This window comes from Canis lupus, chromosome X, assembly GCF_003254725.2.
Source record: "Canis lupus dingo isolate Sandy chromosome X, ASM325472v2, whole genome shotgun sequence".
In the NCBI taxonomy this organism is placed as follows: Eukaryota; Metazoa; Chordata; class Mammalia; order Carnivora; family Canidae; genus Canis; species Canis lupus.
Window position 1 is genome coordinate 100942168 of NC_064281.1, and position 27956 is coordinate 100970123.

Genomic DNA, 27956 nt, shown 5'->3' on the forward strand with positions numbered 1-27956 from the left:
GCCATGTCTACTCCAACAGCTTCCTAACTACCTTACCTCTACTTCTGTCTTCCTATGGTCTGCTCTAAGCAAAGCAACCAGAGGGAGCCATTTAAAATATAAATCAGATCATTGACATGATATATAAAAAGGCAGTATAATGCAGAGTAGGAGTGCAAGTCTGGAGCTAGACTGCTATAGTTAAAATTCTAGATCCATCACTTTCTAGCTGTATGACCTTAGCTAAGAAATTTAATCTCTATGTAACTTTCTCTCATCCTTACAACAAAGATAGTATTAGTAGCTATATTATAGATATGCTTGAAGATTACATTAGTTGATACACCCAACACACTTAGCTTAGTACCTGGAACCATAAATTTTAGCTATTGTTATGTCACGTAACTGCTCAAAACCCTCCAAAAGGATTCTCATCATGCTTAGAATAAAAATCCGAAGTCTGTACCACAGCTTAAAAGATCCTACATGAACTGACCTTTACATACTTCCCTGATTTCACTTTCTTTCATTCTTTTCCCTGTTCAACTAAATTGTATTCACATTGACCTCTTTGCTGTTACTAAAACACACTGGACATTATAGTATATATAGTTTATAATTTCACTTGTTCATTCAACAAATATTTGTTGGACAACTACTATGTAACAGGAACTGCTGTATGTATTTAAAACACATCAATGAACAAAGCAGATGAAAATCTATACCCTCTATAAACAGATCTAAGCCCACCCCCTCCCATCTTTGTCTACTAAATCCTATTTCCCTAGGCAAATCAAAGATAAGTGAAAGTTGATCAGGAAGACTGTGAGGCCAGGTACAGGCAAAAGAGACAAGTGAGAGGGAAATGTAGCCCTAGTTTCTCACATGAGTGTCAAGTTTCCCGAAGTTGAGTGGTTTATTAAGGAGTCCCGAGAGCTCAGGGCCAATCACCTGACGGTATCTCTCAGTCCCAAGCCATACCAACCAGTCTGCCCAATGAGACAGTCCCATCCTTCCTGGGTAAGGCCCAGGCACATAAAATTAGTTGTACTTATGTCCCCAGCTGAAACATTAAAGGACTTCAACCCAACATTGTGAGAAAAGGACTTATTTTGCTAACACAATAAATGTGACATGGTCTAATAGGTCACTGCTGAGGGAGCTCTTTAGGAGATTATTTTAAAACATATGAGTAACTTATTAAGACATGGATAGTAGATTCTTTTTATTTATGTACACTGAGGTGAAGAAAATCCTCAATATTTTTTAGTTAATTACTAAGCTAACTTCTGAATTTCAAGGCTTTTTTGTTTTCTACGAGGTAAGCAAGAACACAAACCACTGAGCCAGTCCAACAGGAGCCTAGTACACTCTGGCCCAGGCCACAGGATGGCCCCTCCTGCACATGTCCCAGCCTTCTCACTCAAGTTCCTTTGCACAGGACTTAACTAAGGAGCAGAATGATAAGGCAAAGTGAGGACATTTCCTGAAGACGCTAGGTTTTCAGGGTCTGTAAATGCTGTAAGATACAGGCTACAGGAACTATCTGAGGGCTCTGGAGCTAAAATAAAAGGTTGGACAGGCAACCAACACTAACAAACCTGGTTAAAAAAAAAAACAAAACTCTAAGGGTCATGTCATACATCCTAATTACTCCTCTCTATCCTTATTTAGCATTGGGCCTAGCTGGCTGCTAGGCCTCATTCCCTACCCTAAAGCAGCAGGCAACAAATGCTTGTGAGTCAAGGTTGCTGTTTACAGCAATCTGGTAGTAAATCCTTCTTTGAAGCAAAAATGACCCCAAAATTCTTCTGCATATCTGCACTATGTCTATTGATTTTCTGTTTTCCCACTGTGTATATTTTTAATTATACAAGTACTACATGGATACATTCTTGTAAAAATGCAATTGGTACACATAAAATAAAAGGGCCCCTTGACCACTGACTCCCTATTCTATTCCCCGCCCTAGAGAGAACCACTATGATCAATTTGGTCTATATCCCTCAAAGCCTTTTCCTATTCATCTTGGTTCCTTTATACATCTGAGTTCACAAAGCTGTTTTGAGGGATTTTTTTTAAAGAAATAGTTTCAAACTGTTATAGTGTAATTTTTGCTTGCTTTTTCTTCTTGACAATATGCCTTAGAGATTTTTCATGTTAGTAAATACACAGTTATCTTACTCTTTTTAACTGTTACATAGTATTCCATAATAAGGCTATACCTTTGTTTATTTAATCAGTTACCTTTGAGGGGTCTCCCATGTTCTCTTGGGCTACTCTTAAAATTTCTCAGAGATGCCTGCTAGACCAAATGTTTATGCCCCCCCACCGCAATTCATATGTTGAAACCGTAACCTCCAATGTGATGGTATGATCAGGCGGAGCCTTTGCAAGGTGATTAGGACATGAGGGTGGAGCCCATGTGAATGGGATTAATGCTCTTGTTAAAGAGACACCAGAGAATTCCCTTGCCCCTTCTACCACATGAAGACACAGTGAGAAGATAGCTATTTATGAACCAGAAAGTATGCCCTCATAGACACTGAATCTGCCAGTGCTTGACCTTGACATTCCAGCCTTCAGAACTGTGAGAAACAAATCTGTTGTTCATACGTCACCCAGTCTATGGTATTCTTTTATAGCAGCCTGGACAGACTAAGACAATGTCCCATTACAGAAAATAACCTGTTTTCCTTTATCATGAAACTACTTTGTTTTATTCCACTTTTCACTTTTCCCCCACTAACTCTCTATTTGGGAAACTGTTGCCTTGATTTAGATGGAGGACTATGGAATAAATTGCTCTGATTTTCTCTCTTTCACCAGGATGGTAAACTTTTTCTTTTCTTTTCTTTTAAATATGGAACGCTTCATGAATTTGCATGTCATCCTTGCGCAGGGGCCATGCTAATCTTCTCTGTATCGTTCCAATTTTAGTATATGTGCTGCCGAAGCGAGCACTGGTAAACTTTTTCTATCCTTACCATAACAGTGTGATTTATTCACAGCTACTCTGTCCCATCTCCTGTTTACTTCCCAAAGGCAAACTCAATCTGTTCACTCTTTCTGTAGTTTCTAAGACAACTTATCTCCAGAAGCAATTATCTATAACTTCTAAAAAATATACCACCTTCCAGGGATGTTATTCAAAATATTTAGCAACCATATGAACCAGGCACAGACCAATCTTACTGGATGCCTGAACAGGGCAAACAGTAGTTTTTGTATCATGCTGACACCAATTAGCTAAGTGCCAGTTTTTCTCTACCACTCCTTCATAAGATTGTCTGCCAAACATGTGTCTGCTACCAAATCACATTTTTGTTCCCCAAACTTCAATCATTAATTCAATACACATTTATCAGGAGGCTACAAAGTCCCTTGTATTTAGGCATTGCATTAGAGCAGGGTTTGACCCCAGGACTATTGACATTTCAGGTAAGATAAATGTTGTGGGGGACTGTCCAGTGCACTGTAAGATGTTTAGCAGCATTCCTGGCCTCTAACCATTAGATTCCAGTAGCAGCTGCCTCCTCCCCAGTTGTGACAAACAAAAATGACTCCAGACATCGCCAAATGTCCCCTGGGGGGACAAAATCACCTATGTATGAAAACCACTATAGTAGATGTTGATGAGATAGAAGACAAAATTTCTGCCCTAGGTTAGATTACAGTCTCATTTAACATTTCATTTAATATACTAGTGGGCCAGCCTAAAATGTTTCTGTTGTTACAGTTATGTAACCTCAATATTCACTCTTTACTCAAAGTTAATATAGAAGCATCTTCATAGGGGATCCCTGGGTGGCGCAGCAGTTTAGCACCTGCCTTTGGCCCAGGGCATGATCCTCGAGACCCGGGATCGAATCCCACGTCGAGCTCCCTGCACGGAGCCTGCTTCTCCCTCTGCCTATGTCGCTGCCTCTCTCTCTCTGTGACTATCATGAATAAATAAATAAAATATTTAAAAAGAAAAAAAAAGAAGCATCTTCATATTGGCAGCCTTGGCCCTAAGAGTATGAGCAGTAGTTAATGAAAGAATGCTTATAAGCTTCATTAATAGAAACTGTAATCACACCTGTGCCTTTTTTATTCAATAGCTGATTCCTGAAGAATTGTGGATAAATGCAATTACACTTCCCCACTGACAGAATTTAATAGCTCAGAACCACTTTTTTACATCTCCACTTGATTCTAAATGGATATAATCTCCTTAGACTTTAGGTATCAATTAAGAACATGTGTGTAAATCTGCTAACCCAGTTCTCGGTATTTGTCATGGATTATCTCATTCATTCATCACAACAAGCCTATAAGGTAGGTTTTGTTATCATCGCAATTTAAAGATGAAGGAATAGAAGTGCAGAAAAGTTAAATATGTGACCTAAGGTCATACAACCATTACAGGGTAGGCCCAGAGCCCAAATCCTCAACTACTACATGGCACTGCCTCAATAAAGATGAAGAAGAGAAAGAATAATGAGGAAAAGGAAGAGAAAGAGGAGTAAAGAATTAAACTTACCCCTGCCTCCTCCCATGGATTTGAATGTAGTCCAAGTACCAAGAGAAGGAGGTTCTGTATTACAAATGCCCCGGACCACTTTGGAACTTATGACCACCTCAGCAACAGGTGCCACAGATCCAAAGTCAAGAGTCCCTAGCAGGTCTTAAAGATGTGTCCTGAGAGGGCATATGAAATTGGCAGGAACTACTAGCCTTGCTCAAGGTCAGAGAAGCAAGAGCATAACGTCCAAATATTTTGACAATGTCTCACTACCCTATTCACTGCAACATATTCCAAAGAAACTGAACTGCTTGCTGTGGAAGAGGAAGCTCAAGGTCAGAAAAACAGAAGATCCTGAAGCCAGAACACCAAATAACTGTTAGTATGGAAATCCACCAGAGGAGTCTTTAGATAGAGGCTCTGAATGGTCCACCACCAAAGTTAAGCATCTCCACTGTACTTCAGTGTTTCTCTTCTTTTTCTTTTTGCCTCTGCAGCACAGAATCTTCACTGACTTGATTTTCATTGTTTGCTAAGTCCACCCAAATACACTGTCCTAGGTAAGTTAATATATATAATATATATAATATATAAATATATATTCAGTCATTTCTGCTATAATATGGCATATCCTTTTAAAATTACTGCACTATGCAAAATTGCACAATGAAAACCACAGGGCTTATGGGAAAAATGGGGTTAGAGGAACAACAATAAAAAATATCAGTAGCATGCTAAAAACCAGATAGGAAAGGCAGCACAGTTTTACACATGTTAATGGTTAAGAAATACATAAATACTACAATAAATATGGAACTTCACCTTGAAAACACCTAAAGTTTGCTTGTAAATGTAGGCATAGCAGGTTATGAGTTATTGTGAAGTGGTGGAAGGAATGTTATCTGAAATCAGATGGAAAGTTGTAACACTAAATGTGAATGGCTATGGCTAGTAGATGTTTAAGGGTGTGTTTTGTGTATTACCAAACCACTCAGTTCAGCTGGGTGTAGTTTTCTGCATTCACCTAATATTTCTTGTTGACGGAATCATGCTCAAGCAAACACAAAATTCATGTCATGCTCAAATTGTTCCCTAATATATCAACCACATTGGAACAAACTCAAGTTTTCAAAACAGACATTATAGCAGAACTGACTTACAATGATTTAGGTACTAAGAAGATGGAAAACAGTGGCAGAATGGAGTATTATCAAGGACAATAAGCCTCCAATTAAAATTCCAGGCTACCTTTCCACGCTACTGTAAAGGCATACACCTACAACTAAAAGAAAGTATCTTTTTATATTCTCCCTTTTATTCAAAGATCCTAAAACAAAATACTATGGGGGCTGCAGGTTCTATTTATCTCCTACTGTGAAGGCACTGACTTGGACCCGCTGCCTTCCCCAAATAGACAAGATAGGTACGTAGAAGTCTGGGGGATTATCTGACATTCAGAGAACCTTTACACCAACCAATACTTAATAAGTCCAACTGAAGTAAATAGAGACAGAAACAGCCCCAGTGTTCATTTTTAATTCTTTGCTTTTCTTTTCATTCTTTGCCTCATTTTGTTGCTTTTGCATATCTAATTCCCCCCTCCTAGAATAATCTTTCTTCCCCTTGTGGTGGTTTTAAAAATATGTCCACAAATTTTTTGATACTTTCCCACTTCAAGAAGTGAAGTTTAATTCGCTTCCCTTTGAGTATGGCCTGGACTTAATGACTCACTTCTAACAAATAGGATAGAAGTGATGGTATATCACTTCTGAGATTAAGTTATAAAAAAGACTGTGGCTTCCATCTTGGTTTTCTGTGTCTCCCTTTGGAATCATTTGCCATGACAGAAGCCGGCTGCCATGCTTTAAGTTTTCCTAGCTTTCATTTGGTGATTGTTTATATATTTTTATTTTTTTGCTGGGGCTTTCAATTTTTCCATTTCTTTCAAGGATTTTGCCCTTGTTTATTGGTGTATTTTTATAATAGTTGCTTTAAAATTTTTTCATATAATTCCAACATCTGTCATCTGGGATTACATCTGTTGATTGTCTTTTCTCATGTGAGTTAAGACATTTCTAATTCTTTATATGCTTAATAATTTTGGATTATATCCTGGATAATTTAGATGCTGCCTTACCAGATCTTGAAAATTGTTTAAACCCTATGAAGAATGCTGATACTGATGGTTTTGTTTTAGCAGGCAGTCAGCGTTCTGACCCAACTTCTGTGGGTTGTGGTTCCAAAGTCCATTCCATTTTCAAAGCCTTTACAGCACTATCCAGGTATGTTTCACATGTCTGCCTTTTAGTGAATAGTCTGGGATCTAGGTTGTGGTCTGTTTAGTTCTTGAAGACTTTAGTCTGCTAAATAGGGTCTAACCCAGACATGTTCACTCAGGGTTGAGCTCTAGAGTTCATAAACAACTTTATAAGGTCACTTTCCCAAGCTTCTCCCTTTCTGTGATCTCCTCAGAACTTTCTGGTTCCCTGAGGCTCTTTTTGTTCAGTCCTCTGGACTGAAAGCTGAGGTTTAGTTATCCTACTCTGCTATTCACTTTTGCAATGTGCCCTTGTTTAGGTCCAAGCAATAGGGTACAGAAAGAGGAAAGAAGCAATGGAAATTGGCCCAACCCTCTTATAACTACAGATCCACCAAAAAGAAAAGAGAATACCCTGTCCTCAAAGACTTAGCCCCTGCAGCCTTCAATTATCAACTGCTGCCCACTATTTCCAAAGAATTTCTTGGGAGTCAGAGCACAAGAAAACAGAAAAGAGTTTTTAAAAAAAGTGGAAGATTTCCACACTAAGTGTTAGTAGTTCCCTTTTCCATTCTTTTTTTAAAGATTTTATTTATTTATTCATGAGAGACGAGAGAAAGAGGCAGAGACACAGGCAGAGGGAGAAGCAGGCTCCATGCAGGGAGCCCGATGTGGGACTCAATCCGGAGACTCCAGGATCAGGCCCTGGGCTGAATGAAGGTGATGCTAAACCACCTGGGCTGCCCCCGCTTTTCCATTCTTGAGCCAGAATTAGATCACTTCTCCTAGAGCTCTGTCTGCTCACTGATGGCCACTTAACTGGATTCTGGTATGCTGAGTTCAGGCCAGAGTATAGCAAAATTTTTTAAGTGGCATACTCACCAGTTCAGCGATAGTGTGATTTCTGTTTTTTCCTCCCAATCTGCTACTATTTACTTTTCAGACTATTCGATGTTCTATTCATTCTGTTCAGGCTTTATAGCTATATACAACACTGGAGGGTAGAGTATGCTTATTTCATCTAATCCAGAATTGGAACCCCATTATGCTATATTATAATTATCTAATTTTGTTTTTCTGTTTCTCCCTGCAAGCTCCTTAGAACTGAGATTCTATATATCCCCCATAACTAGAACAGACCTTAGAATAACACTGGTGATTAATAAATTATTCTGTAATGAGTGAGTGATTGAAGGTCCTAACCAGGGATGCCTGGGTGGCTCAGCAGTTAAGCATGTCTGCCTTCAGCTCAAGGTGTGATCCTAGAGTACTGGGATTGAGTCCCACATTGGGCTCCTTGCATAGAGCCTGATTCTCCCTCTGCCTGTGTCTCTCTACCTCTCTTTCTGTGTCTCTCCTGAATAAATAAATAAAATCTTAAAAAAGAAGGTCCTAATCAGGAAACCTACCCATTCCTAAAGTCCAAAAGCAAGGAAACCAGCTTGGCAGCATGAGCATGGAGCAGAGCTTGTGCCAGTAGGAAAGAGTTACAATGCCCTCTTCAGTAGTGTAAAATTATTTCTCCAGAAGGCCTCTGATGGCAATGCTCCCATCTTTGCCATTTAATCCATTACTAGTTGCAAGACAGAGATTTCACACATAGTAGTAAAGGGATGGCTATATTTTAAAAATGACCATCAATCAGTAATTTGAATGAACAAGCCCATATAATATTCTCAACTCTATGTTAAGCACAGGAAGAATAAACAAGGAAAAGGCATTGACCCTACTTCTCAATTTGGTTATAATACAGTCACAATTTGTATGACTAACTCATTGAAAAACAGAAAAAATTCAAGGCATGACATCAGGAAATATGTAATTGTGAAGAGTACTGTAGTAGTTCAAAGGGGTGCAGATCAGGGTGGTCTGGAACAGCTACAACAGAGGAAGACGCAAAACTTGAGACAAGTCTTGAACTATGGGTTAAAGAGTAGTAAGTGGAGGTCTTTTTAGAAAGATTAAGCAACACAAGCAAAGCTGTGAATGGGGAAGAACATGAGAAACAGATGGGCCTGACTACAGAAAAGATTATATTTGATGAGCTCAGTAGTCTATACTTATTGCTACATTCTGGCCATGGTGTCAAAAATATTAAAAACCCAGAACTAAGAGGGATCTTCACTTATTCAACTCTATCCAGTGCCAAGACTCTGATTCATGCACCAGTTCCCCTGTCCTATACACACACACACACACACACACACACACACACACACACACAAAGACCCTCTTTCTGACAACATGGGTCCATTTAGAATCAGTGTTTCTCTTTTAAGAAGTATCAGAAGATATTTTCTCTCTCTACTGGGGTTGCCAGGACACCATGTGGTGGGAGCCTAAATGTAGAATAAAGGAAAGCAAAGACAAACAGGGGCCAAAATAAATGGCAAAAAAGAGCCTGATGATATCAACTGATCCCTTAAATCAGCCCTCACTGAAGTCAGTTCCCTGTTATATGATACAACTGACTCTATTTTTGAGTTTTTTGAATTGGGCTTCTGTTATATGCCACAAAAAGAATCTTGAATAACACAAGACTTCTCCATACTCTCACCAACTGGTTAAGCAGCCATAGGATTTGGAGTTCCCAAATTATAGGGCAATCATTTCTTTCTGAGGCAGCCTATTACGTCTTTAGATAGCCCTCATAGAATATTATTCCTTTCACTGAATTAAAATTTGCCTCCATTTTACTTCATCTTCTTGGTTCTAGTTCTCATCTCTGGAGCCAAATAGAATAACGGTGATCTCTCTGGCACACTCATTTGAGGACAACTTCTATGTCTTCCCTGAGATTGCTCACACTCAGTTCCTTCAGCAGTTCCTGATGGCATAGTTTGTATGACTGCAAGCCCCCTTACAGTCTGAGTAACACTGCTCCCAATGGGTTCCAGTTTGTAAAAGGTATTGTCCAAGACTAAGTGAAACATACTAGTTAGAACAATACACATTACAATTGGATTATCACTTGTCTCACATTCTATTATCGCAATGGTTCTCAACTTTGGTTTCCCATTGGAATCACCTGGGGAGATTTAAATATACTTATTTCTAGGCCCTACCCCCACAGATTCCTATGCAGTTGATCTGAGTTGCAGCCTGGGAAGCCAAGTGTGTGAACCACCATATTAATGTGTCACAAAAAATACACACTCACAGGCAAAAATATGTGAAGGGAGTTAAAAGGTAAACACTTCTAGTTATAAAATAAATAAGTTACAGGGATGAAAAGTACAACATAAGGAATATAGTAAAAAATATTGTAATAACTTTATATGGTGACAGAGGGTAACTACACTTATGGTTAACAATGAATAATTTATAGAATTATAATTCTATATATTATAGAATGTACTAGCATTAATATATTAATATTAGTATAATATTCTATATATAGAATTGTTGAATCACTATGTAGTACACTTGAAAGTAATATAACACTGCATGTCTACTTTAATTTAACAAAATATATTTAAAACAAACACATAGACATGTCTCATAGCTAATTTACCTTTGAGCTCATTGAATATTAAAGCCCCTAAGCCTTCTTTATATGAGCTCTGCTATGCCATACTCCATATTTGGGCAATCAGTTTCTTGGAATTTCCCCCACAGTCATATATATAATTGAAGTTCAATTTGCCAAAATATAGTGTAACACCCAATGCTCAACCCGTCAAGGAACTCCCTCAGTGCCTGTCACCCAGTCACCCCATCCCCCTGTCCACCTCCCCTTCCACTACCCCTTGTTCATTTCTCATAGTTAGGAGTCTCTCATGTTCTGTCACCCTCTCTGATTTTTCCCACTCATTTTCTCTCCTTTCCCCTTTAATCCCTTTCACTATTTCTTATATTCCCCATATGAGTGAAACCATATAATGACTGTCCTTCTACGATTGACTTACTTCACTCAGCATAATGCCCTCTAGTTCCATTCACATCGAAGCAAATGATGGGTATTCATCTTTTCTAATGGCTAACATTCCATTGTGTGTGTGTGCATAGATAGAGATATATAGATATATGGATGTATAGATATATAGATATATATACCACATCTTCTTTATCCATTCATCTTTCGATGGACACCAAGGCTCCTTCCACAGTTTGGCTATTGTGGACATTGCTGCTATAAACATTGGGGTGCAGGTGTCCTGCCGTTTCACTGCATCTGTATCTTTGGAGTAAATCCCCAGCAGTGCAATTGCTGGGTCATAGGGCAGTTCTATTTTTAACTCTTTGAGGAACCTCCACACAGTTTTCCAGAGTGGCTGTACCATTTCACATTCCCACCAACAGTGAAAGAGAGTTCCCCCTTCTCCACATCCTCTCCAACATTTGTTGTTTCCTGTCTTGTTAATTTTCACCATTCTCAAGATGTGAAGTGGTATCTCATTGTGGTTTTGATTTGTATTTCCCTGATGGCCAGTGATGGCGGAGCATTTTCTCATGTGCTTGTTGGCCATGTCTATGTCTTCCTCTGTGAGATTTCTGTTCATGTCTTTTGCCCATTTCATGATTGGATTGTTTGTTTCTTTGCTGTTGAGTTTAATAAGTTCTTTATAGATCTTGGATACAAGCCCTTTGTCTGATAGGTCATTTGCAAATATCTTCTCCCATTCTGTAGGTTGTCTTTTAGTTTTGTTGACTGTTTCTTCTGCTGGGCAGAAGCTTTTTATCTTAATGAAGTCCTAGTAATTCATTTTTGCTTTTGTTTCCCTTGCCTTCATAGATGAATCTTGCAAGAAGTTACTGTGGCCAAGTTCAAAAAGGGTGTTGTCTGTGTTCTCCTCTAGGATTTTGATGGATTCTAGACTCACATTTAGAGCTTCCAAAGATTTTGAGTTTATGTTTGTGTGTGGTGTAAGAGAATGGTATAGTTTCCTTCTTCTGCAGGTGGCCGTCCACTTTTCCCAGCACCATTTATTGAAGAGACTGTCCTTTTTCCAGTGGATAGTCTTTCCTGCTTTGTCAAATATTAGTTGACCATAGAATTGAGGACCCATTTCTGGGTTCTCTATTTGTTCCATTGATCTATGTGTCTGTTTTTGTGCCAGTACCACACTGTCTTGATGATCATAGCTTTGTGGTACAACTTGAAATCCAGCATTGTGATGCCCCCAGCTCTGGTTTTCTTTTTCAATATTCCCCTTGATATTCGGGGTCTTTTCTGATTCCACACAAATCTTAAGATGATTTGCTCCAACTCTCTGAAGAAAGTCCATGGTATTTTGATAGGGATTGCATTAAATGTGTACAATGCCCTGGGTAGCATAGACATTTTCACAATATTAATTAAATAATTAATTAATTAATTCTTCCAATCCATGAGCATGGAATATTTTTCCATCTCTTTGTGTCTTCCTCAATTTCTTTCAGAAGAGTTTTGTAGGGCAGCCCTGGTGGCCCAGCGGTTTAGTGCCACCTTCAGCCTGGGGTGTGATCCTGGAGATCTGGGATCGAGTCCCATGTCAGGCTCCCAGTATGGAGCCTGCTTCTCCCTCTGCCTGTGTTTCTGCCTCTCTCTCTCTCTGTCTCTCATGAATAAATAAATAAAATCTTTATTAAAAAAGAAGTGTTTTGTAGTTTTTAGGGTATAGATCCCTTACCTCTTTGGTTAGGTATATTCCTAGGTATCTTATGGTTTTGGGTGCAGTTGTAAATGGGATTGAGTCCTTAATTTCTCTTTCTTCAGTCTCATTGTTAGTGTATAGAAATGCCACTGACTTCTGGGTATTGATTTTGTATCCTGCCACATTGCCGAATTGCTGTATGAGTTCTAGCAATCTTCCTAGTCTTTTATGCTACATTTATAAAATTTCACCTTGCAGATTCTGCCCATCTACCAAATCTGTCAAAATTTGCAGAATCATAACTCTGGCTTCCATTGTAATATCCCTTTATAAATCTTATGGGCCTGTTTTTTATGACTTCAATCAAGTCATGAATAAAAATGTTTAACAGAACAAGGTTGAGGATAGAACCCTATAGCTTGTTACTAGAAATCATTATATTAATAGTGTCCAAATCTGTACGGATACATTTTTGTTATATCACTTCAACAAACTGCTAATTGACATAACTATATGAGTGAGACTACAGATCGTCACACTTTCCACAAATATATCATGGGAAATCATGCTAAAGCCCTAGATGACAGCCACATATGTATATCGTATGGTACATTCCCCAGATCCATCACTCAACTAATTAAATGAATGAAATTTGCATTACATGACTTCTCAGCAAACCTGTGTTGCCTCCTACTGATCAGACCTAACACTTCTTGAGATTTTAAACTATCCTTTAATAGCATTTCTAGAATCATTGTCTAAGACTGACATCAAGTTTGCCATTCTGTGTTTCATACAATGAATCCATCATTTCTTCCTTTCTAAAAACTAGAATTTAATTTGGCCATTTCATGTCTTCCCCAAAATGGGTAGAACCCAGGGTCTAACTTCTTCTTCAACTTTTATTATCTGCTAAAAAACCTAGAAATTAATGTCTTACTGTATCTGATGTATGACTTTCACACCTAAGATAGCTGTGTCTTATTGAGAACTGAGACACTGAACTAACTAGCCTCTACTTCCACTCCAACTTTCTGCTGTAAAATTGAGCACTATAGACATTAGCAAGCATCAAAACACCCCATTAGGGAACCAAATAAAGGCTCCTCTCCTCATCTTAGCTCAAAGGTCTTTTTCTTCTTTGTTCATTATATTCACTATCATTCACTTCTCCAGGAGGGGTTGCCGAAGTGTGTGTGTTATGGGATGGGGCTGATTTCCGTGTCATCAATTTTTTTTTATCTGTGGCTGTACTGTACCTTTGAGTGTTTTGCTGCTTTATCATTCTCTTTGAGCTGGGAGCAAAGAGAGAGCCCACATTATTATTTAGTAGAAGCTGCAATTGAAGAGTCTGGGCAGCAAGCAGAATAAGGAACAGCAGAATATTCCTTTGTTCTTACACAGCTGCTTGCTTTTTACCTCTATATTTTATATGTTCAGATCTTACCTGTCAAATACTTTCATGTCTCTCTCCCTCCCTTTCTCATGTTCCCTCTCTCCTTTCTTCCACCTTCTGTTTCTCAAATACATTGCTATATTATGTCCTCATAGCAAAGCTGGGCCTCTCATGTTGATCTGAATTCATTATTTTTGTTAATTTTATTTAGATGGAATTTCTTGAACATACATGGAAAGGAACTGAGATGAAAAGAGGCACTCTTGAGCAGCCCAGGTTGGCTCAGCGGTTTAGCACTACGTTCATCCCAGGGCCTGATCCCGGGATCGAGTCCCACGTCGGGCTCCCTGCATGGAGCCTGCTTCTCCTTCTGCCTGTGTCTCCGCCTCTCTCTCTCTCTGTATCTCTGATGAATGAATAAATAAAATCTTTTTAAAAAAGAAAGAAAAAGAAAAGAGGCACTCTCGTGAGCATGGCTGGTCCTAACAGAACTGGTCAACAAGTAAAGTCTTGTTGTCATTGTCCTCAGCTCATACTACCAAGCATGTGATGCTTGCACACAAGCTCCCCTTTTTCCCTGAATCTGATCTTGCAGGTCTAATGCTTACCTAGGAATTATGCCCCCTTTAATATCTTTTCTGCAGGTCTTGGGAAGGAGGCTCTGGTGTAGAAGTATGGGCACTGGCCTTGGTCAGCTCAGCTCCATCACTGATTTACCTCTGTCTTGGTCCACCCGTTCAACTTTTCTAAACCTATTATTTTATCTATGGGTTGGGATAATAATAATAACAACATTAACAATAATGTTGATCCCTATGATATTGTTATAAGGATTTGAGAGACATGAAAGAATTCTATAAACTTTGATCAGTGAACTAAGAAGAGTGGGCTACTGAGTCTCAAGGCCCTCATATGAACTTACATATATATAAAATATTATCAATTATGATAATGATAGTTAAGATATAATAGTTATTATGTGTAACAATGATTGTTAAAATGCATGAGGTATCTGACAGCCCCTCTTCTATGCACTACACACACGTCATATGTGCACATATGTAACCATGTACATAAAAACCAGAGGTCTTCTGTAAACCATGCCACCCATGTGTGCTGTCTGAGCTCACACAACAGGCACACTGTAGTATACAAGAAAAAGCACAAAGTAGGACATCAGGAGATCTAAGATATAGCCCTCACTAAGCCATGAATTTGCTCTGTAGTCTTAGGCAAGTTTACTCCCATCAGAGATAAAGTAGACAATGCCTACAAACCCTTCCTCTTACATGCAGAGACTAATAGTAAAAGGGGACATAGCACTATGGTAATGCAAGAGTCCCTGTTCCAGTGCCTCACTATGAATACTGATGGGAAAGGATTAGTTCTCATGCCAATCACCAGGGCTGGTCCAGCCTTTATGTTCAGCCAGTACAGTATGCTTGTGACTCTCCTGATGAGGATGGAAAGGATGACGAAGATGAGTATCAGCTATTTTGTGATGTCTGGAGTCCTACTGCCTTCAAAGAAATGGCAGGAGTTGCCCCTGGCCTTGATTCTAACAGGATTCTTCTTGCTGATTTTATCCAGATTCAAACTCATCTCAATCCTTATCCATTAAATACTCTACAAAAGGTCTCAAATGCCAACTTCCAACCCCAGAACCCAAGCAGTCCAGGCCCCATTACCAAGAGCTGTGGCAACTACTACTCCTGCCCACCCACTGCTGCAAAAGGCTAACAAGCAAAGGCTATGCCTCATATAACCCTAAGAAAATTGCCTTTCTCTAAGAAGGCTCCAAAGGATATATATTTTCTAGTAGCCATTGAGGTGGTATGAAAAAGCTACCTACTCAAACTTCTCTCCTCCATAACCTAATGTCTTCATGCATGAAATTCCACTGTACATCATTTCTTTGAGGGAAGCATCCTGCTAATATGCAGATAATATATGAGAAAGGTAATACATTAGAGCATTAACATATTAACCTATAGTTTATCAGGTAAATTTTATATACAACAGGTCCCAAAGGGAATGGGACACAAAACAAGGAATTTTTGACAATTATGCAGAAGGTAAAGAGATATCCAGAGATAGAGGAGACTCCTTGAATTGCAAAAAAACCTCAAAACCATGAGAGTGATGTGGAGTATGGGAAAGAGGGGCATACTAGGGCAGCCCGGGTGGCTCAGTAGTTTAGCATCTGCCTTTGGCCCAGGGTGTGATCCTGGAGTCCTGAGATCGAGTCCCACATCAGGCTCCCTGCATGGAGCCTGCTTCTCCCTCTGCCTGTGGCTCTGCCTCTGTGTGTGTGTGTCTATCATGAATGGATAAATAAAATCTTTAAAAAAAACAGTAGCTTTGTGATGTCATGGAATACATAAGCTTTGGATTCAGACAGATGTGGGTGTAACTACTGACTCTGTTAATTTATTTACTCTAAGCCTAGGTTTCCTGATCTGTAAAATGAGAATAAAAGGGCTGATGTCATAACTAAATCTGAATGAATGATATAAAAAATGTAAAGCACTTGACATATGGTAAATAATAATATAATTCTCTTCCAATGTGAAGTCCTACCAATTAAGCTTATGAACCAAAGGGCAGATGCAATCATAAGTATTAATCTTTTCCAGGCTCTACAAGTTGTATGGTTCTAAAAGACCACTAAGAATGAGATAGAAAAGCTGCCTTATTTTGCAAAACAACTTTAGGGCCCATGTGTCTGATAGAAAGCAGCTAGGCTAGACATCTTTTCTTTAGTCTCAAGGACACATACTCTGCATTTGATAAACTATTGGAGACAACTCTAAGAAGCCTAGAGCAATGTAATACCAAGAGCTGACTGCTACTGTTTCAGTGCTTCAAAGCTAAGTCACTTGGATACCTACATTTCTGTTGTCAAGGAAATAGGATTCTCTGAGTCCTAGACAGATGGTGAGTGTGGTTAGGATGCTCCTTCCCAGGTGGAGGAAAAAAGGTAGAGAGGGCAGAGTGAGATTGCTCAGCCCAGGCTGTGTCAGGAGCCAGAGGTAGTGAAATGGAGTTACCATGCCCCAGCTTCCCAAAATATCCCTCTCCTAAGGCATATAAAGAAAAGAACTGGTGGTGACTACTACTAGCTCCTAGCTTGCTGAACATACTCAAGTAAATAACAAGAATCATAAGATCTCTAACCTTTACTGAGCTCCTGCAGCTCAGAACAATGCCGTGAGGGAGGCTGAACAGATATTATAATCCCACATCACATATGCGGAATCTGAAGCTCAGAGACAATATGTAGTTTATCCACAGTCCTGCAGACATTAAAGGATAGAAGTATTATTCAAGCCTAAGTCTGTTTAGATCCCATTCTAGAGGTTACCACATGGGAAGAAACAGAGTCATGAAGAATGCACCAGTATACAACTCTATTATCTGTGGCTTTTTGTCAGCAAAAACCATGCAGAGAGACCTATAGGGATGATGATGCTGCATTTATAATGGGGACCAAGAATAACAAATCCAGTTTAAGGAAGTAGGTACTTTGATGACTCACACTATATGTCTCCACAATGCTCTGAAACCCCAAATAAAACTAGCAGAATTTGGCAGAACTAGCAGAGCGAGTGATAAAAAGAAGAAATCTTATTCCTTAGTAAGAACTCTTCTAGGAGGAAAACAGGCCTGGAAATAGTAAGCAGTGAAGAAACTAAAGATTACAATATCCCTAGTCTTTAAAATTTAAATAAAAATCATATGTTCATTTAAATTTCATGTGGAAACATAAGATGTCCTCAACCAAATATTTATATGACCATAATTAATCTGTCATTTGCCACAATGATTCTATATAGCAAACCATCCCTAAACTCAGAATCATGAAACAATAATCATTTATTTTTACTCACATGTCACTCACCTAGGTTAGGCCTATGTGGGCTTGGCACCAAGCTTGGGATGGATACAGGTATGCTCCACATGTCTCATTTTCCCTGTAATAGCAGGATCATTGGGACATGTTCTTTTCATGATAGTGGCAGAAGGGCAAAAGATAAGCCTAATTATAAAACAAATTCCACAGCTCTGCTCTTGCCATGTCTCCTCAGTGAGGTGGCTAAGCCCAAAGTCAAGGAGTGGGGGACCATAGTCCAACCACCACTAGGCCAAAGCAAATTACATGGCCAACCTCAATATTAAGAGGATAGGGAAGTATACTCCTTCTACAGGGTTTGAGAAGGAAGATCAAGGAAGTGAACAAAAAATGTAACACAGTCAGTAAAAATTCTAGATGTGGGGCAGTATTTGTTTAAATTTAAAAGGCAGCACAGTTTAGTGGTGAAGAGCTTAGGCTATGCTGTTAAACAGGCTTGAGTTGAAATCTCACTTTGCCACATAGTATAGTAGCTTTTTACACATGATCACCATCTTGTATGTGCCAATGTGGGGCATAGTGGAAGAGGAGGTCATCAAAATGAGCAGAATGTTTGTTGCACTTAAGATATCACCCCAAAGGGATCCCTGGGTGGCACAGCGGTTTGGCGCCTGCCTTTGGCCCGGGGCGCGATCCTGGAGACCCGGGATCGAATCCCACGTCGGGCTCCCTGCATGGAGCCTGCTTCTCCCTCTGCCTGTGTCTCTGCCTCTCTGTCTCTCTCTGTGTAACTATCATGAATAAATAAATAAAATCTTTAAAAAAAAAGATATCACCCCAAAGAAATCTTAAAATTGCTGTAACCAACAAGAAATATGTCTTGTACTCAAGAGTTCCAGTAAATCAAGGGGTGCCTGGCTGTCTCAGTCAGTGAAGCATGCAAATCTTGATCTCAGGGTTGTAAGTTTGAGCTCCATACTGGGTGTAGAGATTAGTTAAAAATAAAATTTAAAAAAATTTTTAAAAAGAGTTCCAGTTAATTAAGTCTTAATTGTTTGGGTTTTTTTTTTCACTTTGCTTTGATTGCAAAAGAAAATGAAACATTTCCTGCAACAAACCCAAATTATCCTAAAAAAAATGGATTTGAGATTTGGCCCCAGGTAAGTTTTCTCTCATCAAAATTAATCACAAAGCCCAGGCAGAATATACATGGAGCATCTATTTGAAAGGTAAATATCAGGGATAGAAAGAACACCAGAATTTGAGGCATCACAAACCCAGCAGTGAGTTTACCATATTCTTTCCTCCTAAATCACCTGGCCAGTAATCAAAGTGTCAGAAACCCAAAAGTGTACTCTATGGTACAGATAGAGAAAGCTCCCCAAAAAGCTCTCTAGTTGTGGATGGAGGAACAGGAAAAGGAATTACTCATGATCATAAAGTAAAAGAAAACCCTAGTTTCTTTTCCTTCTTTCTCATTTTCACAGTATCTCAATCTCTAGGTGATTCTGCAGCTATAGCAATGGAAGCAGCAGACACTGGAAAACTGCAGAAGCCAAAACTCTGGAGAGAACTTTTCTTTCCCTTTGGTTGAGGTATAGTTCCAAGATGGCTAAGCACATTACTTTTTTATTTTCTCTTTGTCCTCTTGATGCCTGGCCCTGCCAATAGGACAATCATGAAAGTAGGTGGTTTCTCATCAGAATATCAAAAAAGAAAGCCCCCGGGGAACCATAAAATATTGAGGATATTGAAGAGAGGGAGGAGCTCATAAATGTAACCCTATAATGCTGCTTATGAACTCCTACTCTCACTCCCCATGCATGTATGTGTGGATCTGGTCTGAATCAGCATACCAAATTCAGTTTCAAGAACTAAATCAAAAAACAGGCCATTACTCAGATTCCAGTCTGGCCACTGGGTGGCACATAGGCAGACAGATTCATATAGTACTGCAAAAGTTTTAGAAACTAAACTGACATAGGAACTTCAGGCCACAGAAAAAGTGTTGGAACTTGTGGTCTGAACTAAACCAGATGGATAACCTGATAACCCAATTAAAAATAAAAATATCAACATGCTCAACAGAATTTAAACAAATCCTAGGGTCGCAAAATATAATATTCAGGGGCACCTGGGTGGCTTAGTAGGTTAAGCATCCAACTCTTGTTTTCACCTCAGTTCATGATCTCAGGGTCACAAGACTGAGCCCTGCATTGGACTTCACATTCAGTGAGGAATCTGCTTGAGATTCTCTCTCTCTCCATCCTCTTCTATTCCTCTCCCCACTTGCATGTGCACATACTCTTACTCTCTCTCTAAAATAAAAAAAATGTAATATTAAAAATGTCCATGATACAATCCAAAATTGCTAGACATATGAACGACCACAAAAATCTTGGTTGATATAGAAAAAGATAATCAAGAAATGACACAGATGTTGGGATTATCTGATAAAGACTTCATACAGCTATTATAGAGAAAGATCTAGGTGACCTTGAGTTTGATTATGATTTTTTAGATACAGCACCAAAAGCACCATATACAAAAAAATTGATAAATTGAGCTTTATTAAAATTAAAAATGTGTTCTTTGCAAAAGGCACTGCTAAGATAATGAAAAGACAATCCACAGAGTGGGATAAAATATTCACAAAATACATATCTGGTAAAGATATTCATATCCAAAAAAATTTTTAAAACCTTTTAAAACTCAACAATAAGAAAGCAAACAAATTTTTAAAATGGGCAAAAGATTTAAAGAGATACCTCATCAAAAAAGATATACAGGTGGCAAATAAGCATATGAAAAGATGCTCACCATGATATGTCATAAGGGAATTACAAATAAAACACCACTACACGCTTCTTAGAATATCTAAAATCCAAAAACCCAATAATATTATATGCTGGCAAGTGTGCAGAACAAGAGGAACTCTCACTCATTGCTAATGGCAATGGAAAATGGCACATCCACTTTGGGGAACAGTTTAACAGTTTCTTACACAGTTAAACATACTTTTACCATATGATCTTTTTACCATATGATCTGGCAACTGTGCTCATTGGTATTTACCCACTTTAGCTATAAACTATGTCTGAAAAAAAAAAACAGTACACAAATGTCTATAGCAGCTTTACTCCTGATCACCAAATGTGGAAGGAACAAAGATGTCCTTCAATAGGTAAATGGATAAACAAACAACTTTGGTACAGCCATACAATGGAATGTTACTCAAGCAATGAAAATAAATGAGCTATCAAGCCACAAAAAGACATGGAAAAACTTTAAATACATATTGGTAAGTGAAAGAATCTAGCCTGAAAGGCCATATAAGATTCCAACTATATATTACGGAAAAGGCAAAACTATAGAGATAGTAAAAAGATCAGTGGTGGTCGGGGGTTTGGGGATATAGAGGGATGACTGGATGGATCATAAGAACTTTTTAGGGTGGTGAAACTATTCTGTGTGATACTGTAATGGTAAATACAGTATGCATAATGGTGACATTATGCATTTGTCAAAACCCACAGAAATATGCAACACAAAGAATAAACCTCAATGTAAAGTAGACTTTAGTTAATAATAATGTATCAATATTGGTTTGTTAATTATAACAAATGTGGCACAAGAAAAGATGTTAATAATAGGGATAACTGTATGGGAGTAGAGCGTGGTAACAGAGAACACTCTGTACTGTTTGTTTGATTTTTCTGTGAATGTGAAACTGTTCTTTAAAAAGTTAACTAATTACCAGAAATGTTAAAATTTAAAGATGGATTTTGTAACACATAGAAAAATCACTAAAAATATTGTTCACAACAGTAGATTAAAATAGAATACTAAAAATGTTTACTCCAAAATAAGGCTGGATGAGAGAAATAAAGGAATAAAACACAGAAGAAACAAAACAAACATGGCAGATGTAAATCCAAATATACCAACAATTACATTAAATATAAATCATCTAAACATACCAATTAAAAGACAAAACAGACAATAGAGAAAGAACAACCTGGCTTCTGCATCCTAGTCCTCAATATTGCACAGTCTAATTGAGACTATAACCCAGAATCCGAGAAGATGATAAGTGAACCTCATACTCATGGTGCTCCAACAAACCTGAGAACATCTTTCAGTTCTTCCAGCACACTAAAATCATTTCTGTACAGGAACTCTGTACTTGCTCTTATCTGTTCCTGGAACACTGTTTGCATGAGTGCTTCCTTACCTTTTAGGGCTGAGTTAAATGTCACCTACTCAGGGAAGCCTTCTCAGGCCACCCTATGTAGTTAGCCTGCCTCTCCTTCACTCTCTATCCCCTTGTCTTGCTTTTCTTCATATCTTTATCACTATCTGAAATTAACTTGCTTGATTGTTTACCTCTTTGTCATCTCTCCCACAAGGATGTCAGGTTCATGAAGGCAGAGAATCATGTCTGTTTTGTTTACTGCAATATCCCCAGCATGTAGTAAGTGTTCATAAATATCTATTCAGTGAGGGAACAAGGAACATTTAAAATATATTTAAAGTATATATTACATCAACATAAAATTGAAGCATGGAATGTGCAGCACAGAAATTATTTTTTGATCAGATGTGGTTAACTGAGGCAGTCTTCTTTAAAAAGGTAAACTTTTATAAAGGTTTTGAAAATGGGCAGATACGTATTTGGAGAGAGGAGGGACAAGACATTCCAGGCCATGACAATTTCACAGGCATACAGCTGAGAGATGTAAACATACTTTAACAGCATGGTCCCAATTGGGCCATATCTAGGATTCAATTACATCTGGCAGATGGAGTTAAGTTACCACTTTCTTTACCACTCTCCACCCACAAACCAATTACATTGATTGACTTGTACTAGTACAAAATCTTCTGACAAAGGACATCAGCCATATCTCTTCTTGGATTTCTGTTGAATATATGGAGAACCCAGCTGAAGATATGTTTCTGAACAGATTTTAGGGCTCCTGGGAGTTCTCCAGCTGTATATGTTTCTGAACAGATTTTAGGGCCCCTGGGAAAGAATCCACCAATGAGTAAAAAGAAGTCTGGCGAATCAGATTTAGCAAGAGGGGCTGAGAATGAGGGGCAGGCAGAGTTTACAGTTATAGGATAGCTGTTGTTGCCTAAATCCATCTCAACCCAACTACTCTGACTGGGCAAATATGTGCTCTGGGGAATTAGGACTATGAGCAAAAAGCAAATGAGCTGACTAAACTCTGTAATATCACAGGACCCGAATAACTGTGTTATGAGATTCCCCTAAGGGAACATAATGCAGGAAGGAGAAACCTTTGCCCCTTCTGACTTTGCAGTTGATTGTCAAGGTCCATTGCTCTATGAGGATTGAGAGCATCAATAACCAGAATAATCAACAGGATATATCAGACTGGCAAGGCAGCAGCAGCAGCATCACTGACAGAATGAGGCACAGTATCAGCAGCAGTGATGGTGGTCTGGCTAATTCAGAGCTCATGTATGGTAACCCCTGGGGACTCCCATAAATACTTTGGCAGTGTCTTTTTGAGAGGGACAGGCTTAAAATTACTGTGTGATCAGATAGGGGCCAGAGCCAGGGTCAGTTAGTTATAGCCATAAATCAGACATGACAGCACAATGAAACGTGATACAAAAACAACCTTCACACTAGAATGACTATACATTATTTACTCTCTGACAAGAGCAGTTGTTTTCTTGGTGCCATTAACTGATTTGATGGTATTAAAAACCTAATAATTAAAATGACAAACTCACATGGACAAGTCAAAGTCTGCTTTGGTTAATCAATTTCCTTCTCAATGTGTGCTACTGCACTTCTAGAAAATCTGCTTATACTTGGGCAAATTTAGTGAACATGTTCATCAGTTCCACGACAGAAATGACACATTTTAAAATAGGAATCTTAGTACCACATACAAACTCACAGAAAGGAACATTAAAAATGGGATAAATAGAAGTCCTGGGGATGCCTGGGTGGCTCAGTGGTTTAGTGCCCACCTTCCACCCAGGGTGTGATCCTGGAATCCGGGGATCAAGTCCCACATCGGGCTCCCTGCGTGGAGCCTACTTCTCCCCCTGCCTATATATCTGTATCTCTCTCTGTGTGTCTCTTGTGAATAAATAAGTAAAATCTGTAAGAAAAAAAGAAGTCATGGCTACAGCAATCAGACAAAAAAAAAGAAATAAAATGTATCTAAACAGGTAAGGAAGAAGTAAAACTATTTGTAGATGACATGATACTACATATAGAAAATCTGAAAGACCCCACCAAAAAACTGCTACAACTGATAAATGAAGTCAGTAAAGTCGTATGATACAAAATCAGTGTATACAACATATTTCTATAATGAAGCAGCACAAAGAGAAATTAAGAAAACAATCCCACTTATAATTGCACCAAAAATAATAAGATACCTAGGAATAAACCTAACCAAAGAGGTAAAGGTCTGTACTCTGAAAACTACAAAACACTAATGAAAGAATTGAACATGACACAAGGAAATGGAAAGACATTCCGTGCTCTTGGGTTGGAAGAATATTGTTAAAATGTCTATACTACCCAAAGCAATCAATACAGTTAATGCATTCCCTATCAAAATACCAACAGCATTTTTTTTACAGAATTAGAACAAACAATTTAAAAATTGATATAGAGCCACAAAAGACCCTGAATAAGGCAAGTTTTCAAAGCAAACTTGAGGAAGAAAAGCAAAGCTGAAGGCATCACAATTCCAGACGTTAAGTTACATTACAAAGCTGGAGTAATCATAACAGCATGGTACTGGCACAAAAATAGACTCATACATCAATGGAACAGAATAGAAAACCCAGAAATAAACCCACAACTATATGGTCAATTAATCTTCAACAAAGCAGGAAATACTATACAATGCAAAAAAAAAAAAGAGATAGTCTTTTCAACAAATGTTGCTGGGAAAACTGGACAACTACATGCAAAAGAAAGAAACTGGACCACTAACACCACATACGAAAATAAATTCAAAATGGATGAAAAACCTAAGTATGAGACCTGAAACCATAAAAACCCTAGAGGAGAACACAGGCAGTAACTTCTTTGACATCAGCCATAGCAACTCTTTTCTAGATATGTTTCCAGAGGCAAGGGAAACAAAAGCAAAAATAAACTATTGGGACTACATCAAAGTAAAAAGTTCCTGCACAGCAAAGAAAACAATGAAACTAAAAAGCAATCTATGCAGTAGGAGAAGATATTTGCAAATGACATATCCAATAAAGAGTTAGTATCCAAAATATACAAAGAACTTACTTAACCCAGTACCCCCAAAACAATCCAATTAAAATGGGTAGAAAATATGAACAGATATTTCTCCAAATAAGACATCTAGATGGACAACAGACAAATGAAAAGATGCTCAATATTATTTATCATCAGGGAAATGCAAATCCAAACTACATTGAGATACCACCTGACATCTGCCCAGAATGGCTAAAATCAAAAACACAAGAAACAACAGGTGTTGGTGAGGATATGGAAAAAAAGAAGGTATGTAGATACCTCATGCACTGTTTAGCAGGAATGCAGCCACTCTGAAAAACAATGTGGAGGTCCCTCAAAAAGTTAAAAGAAATAGAGCTCTCCTATGACCCAGCGATCACACTATTGGGTATTTGCCCATAGAATATAAAAACACTAATCCAAAGGAATACATGCACCCATATGTTTATTGCAGCATTATTTAAAATAGCCAAGATATGGAAGCAGCCAAGTGTCCATTGATAGAGGGATATATAAAAAAGATGTGGTATATATATAATGGAATATTATTCAGCGATAAAGAAAAATGAAATCTTGCCATTTGCAATGGCCTGGATGGAGCTAGAGAGTATAATGCTAAGTGAAATAAGCCAGTCAGACAAAGATAAATACCATATGATTTCACACATATGTAGAATTTAAGAAAAAACCAAATGAGCAAAGAGGGGAAAAAGATACAAATCAAGAAACAGACACTTAATTATTGAGAATAAACTGATGGTTACCAGAGGGAAGGGGGTAAGGGAGTGTATTAAATAGGTGATGGGAGACTCCTAACTCTGGGAAACGAACAAGGGGTAGTGGAAGGAGAGGTGGGCGGGGGTTTGGGGTGACTGGGCGACAGGCACTGAGGGGGCACTTGATGGGATGAGCACTGGATGTTATGCTCTATGTTGGCAAATTGAACTCCAATAAAATTATACCAAAAAAAAAGATTCAAAAAAAAAATAAGTGATGGGGACTAAGGAGTGCACATGTGATGAACACCAGGTGATGTATGGAATTGTTGAATCACTAAATTAAAAAAAAAGAATTGGAATGTTTGTCTTTTTAAAAAATATATTTTAAATGGGATAAATATAGCAACTCAATTGGAATGTCACAGGAAATGTCATCTCATTGGTTAGATTCATGGAGATAGGCAAACACTTCCTAAAATGCTTTTTTACAGAAATATATATTCCACTTTGGACTAGCTCTTGAAATAATAAGAATAGGGGTGCCGGGGTGGCTCAGTCAGTTAAGCGCCTGCCTTTGGCTTAGGTCATGATCTCAGGGTCCTGGGATCATGTCCCACATTAGGCTCTCTGCTTGGCAGGGAATCTGCTTCTCCCTCTCCCTCTGATCCTTCCCCCTGCTCATTCTCTCTCTCTCTCTCTCTCTCTCTCTCTCCTTAAATAAATAAATAAATAAATAAATAAATAAATAAATAAATTCTTTTTAAAAAAGAAATAATAGGAATAATAGCCAACACTTACTTGGGCTTACTCTGAGTCAGATACAACTCTAAGTATTTACTTGTAAACACATACCCAATCCTCCTAAAATTCCTATTAGTCAAGCACTTAGTATCTCTATTTTTCAGTTGAGCAAAATAAGACTCAAAAAGTCTATATAGTGAGTGGCAGAGAGAGTATTCCAACCTAGGAAGTCTGATATCAGAAATAAAGCTCTTATTTTGAATGTTTTCTGTGCATATTTAATGCTTGGATCCCACCTCTAGCTTCCCAGGGTCCACCAGAGTGGTACTCCATCACAGCCTACCTTTCTGAGCAATTCTCATACAACATGGAAAATAGGCTAAACAAAAATGTGCCTGTTCATGAACTTGTCTATTCAGCCCACTCTCTCCATGGGCAGGTAAGTATGCTGCTTGATTGGAAACCTATGCTCTTTCACTCTAAGCAGATGAGTTGGTAGCAAAATAATTGTCCCAGCACTACTAGTTCAAGGTACTTAGTCTGGTTCATAAGACAAAACTGTTTTATTCCACATCTGGACATGATCCCCATGACTAGCTATTAGTAGGACATTCATTTTAAGTTGGTTCTCCAACATAGAGATGACTCTTACCAAGTCATCCATATTCTCTACTCTGGCCCAAGGTTCAGTTTCACAAGGAAATAGGCCATTAGGGTAAATAAACCTTCCACATAAATCTTAACCACTTTTTCAAAACTATTTCTTCTATTTCCCCTGCTTTGTATCATGTTTTATCACACACCTGATGACCCAACAATTTTTTGTTTTCTGTTTTTGAACAGATAGACCTAATTTACAATACCACCTCTGCCACTTCCTAGCTCCATGTTCAATCTAGGGCAAGTTACTTAACCTTTCTTTGATTTAAATTTCGCAACTCTAAAATGAGTACACAGACCTATCCTTACAATCAAGTTAGTGGGGAGAAAATGAGCATATGTGTGAAAACATTTGGCAAAGAAGATACAAAATAATATCATTTTGCTTTAAATTGCATAAACTCTCAGAAGGACAAATAGCTGGAATCAAAAGTGAAAATAAAATAATCTTATAAATCCAAGGAGACAGGATTTTTTTAAAAGATGTTATTTATTTATTCATGAGAGACACAGAGAGAGAGAGAGAAAGAGGCAGAGACACAGGCAGAGGGAGAAGCAGGCTCCATGCAGGGAGCCTGATGTGGGACTCGATCCCAGGACTCCGGGATCACATCCTGGGCCAAAAGCAGGCACTCAACCGCTGAGCCACCCAGGTGTCCCAGAGACAGGATTTTTGATGGATTACAGTTTCCAGGTGTCTATCTATGAACCTCCACTGCTCAGTATTAATAATCTGTATAGACTGTCATTTTCTTGGCATTCAGCAATGGCCAGAACTCAACCAATCTGTAATCACAGTTTCTAGTAAATACAACAACTTCAGTCCTCATAAATTCAATTCCTAGTCTCTACCATTTTAACCAATATCTAAACTAAATGCTCAGGTTCTTTAAGAACAGTGTCTAAAGCTATCGGACCATATTGCCAGACAGTGGGTTCAATTTTTAATTAAAATAGACCATGGGGTAAGGGGTGCCTGGGTGGTTCAGATGGTTAAG

General features: G+C 38.4%; 1 long non-coding RNA gene and 1 other non-coding gene across 2 annotated transcripts; one reads left to right on the forward strand and one right to left on the reverse strand.

Moving 5' to 3' along the window:
• Positions 1-2836: 2836 nt before the first annotated feature.
• LOC112649565 (U6 spliceosomal RNA) lies at positions 2837-2943 on the reverse strand. Its single transcript, XR_003129626.1, has one exon. It is a non-coding gene; the product is annotated as a U6 spliceosomal RNA (small nuclear RNA).
• Positions 2944-4677: 1734 nt separating this feature from the next.
• Positions 4678-14124, forward strand: LOC118353676 (uncharacterized). The gene is made up of 4 exons (XR_004812977.2): positions 4678-4864; positions 4984-5046; positions 6687-6768; positions 13927-14124. It is a non-coding gene; the product is annotated as an uncharacterized LOC118353676 (long non-coding RNA).
• The last annotated feature ends 13832 nt before the right edge of the window (positions 14125-27956 follow it).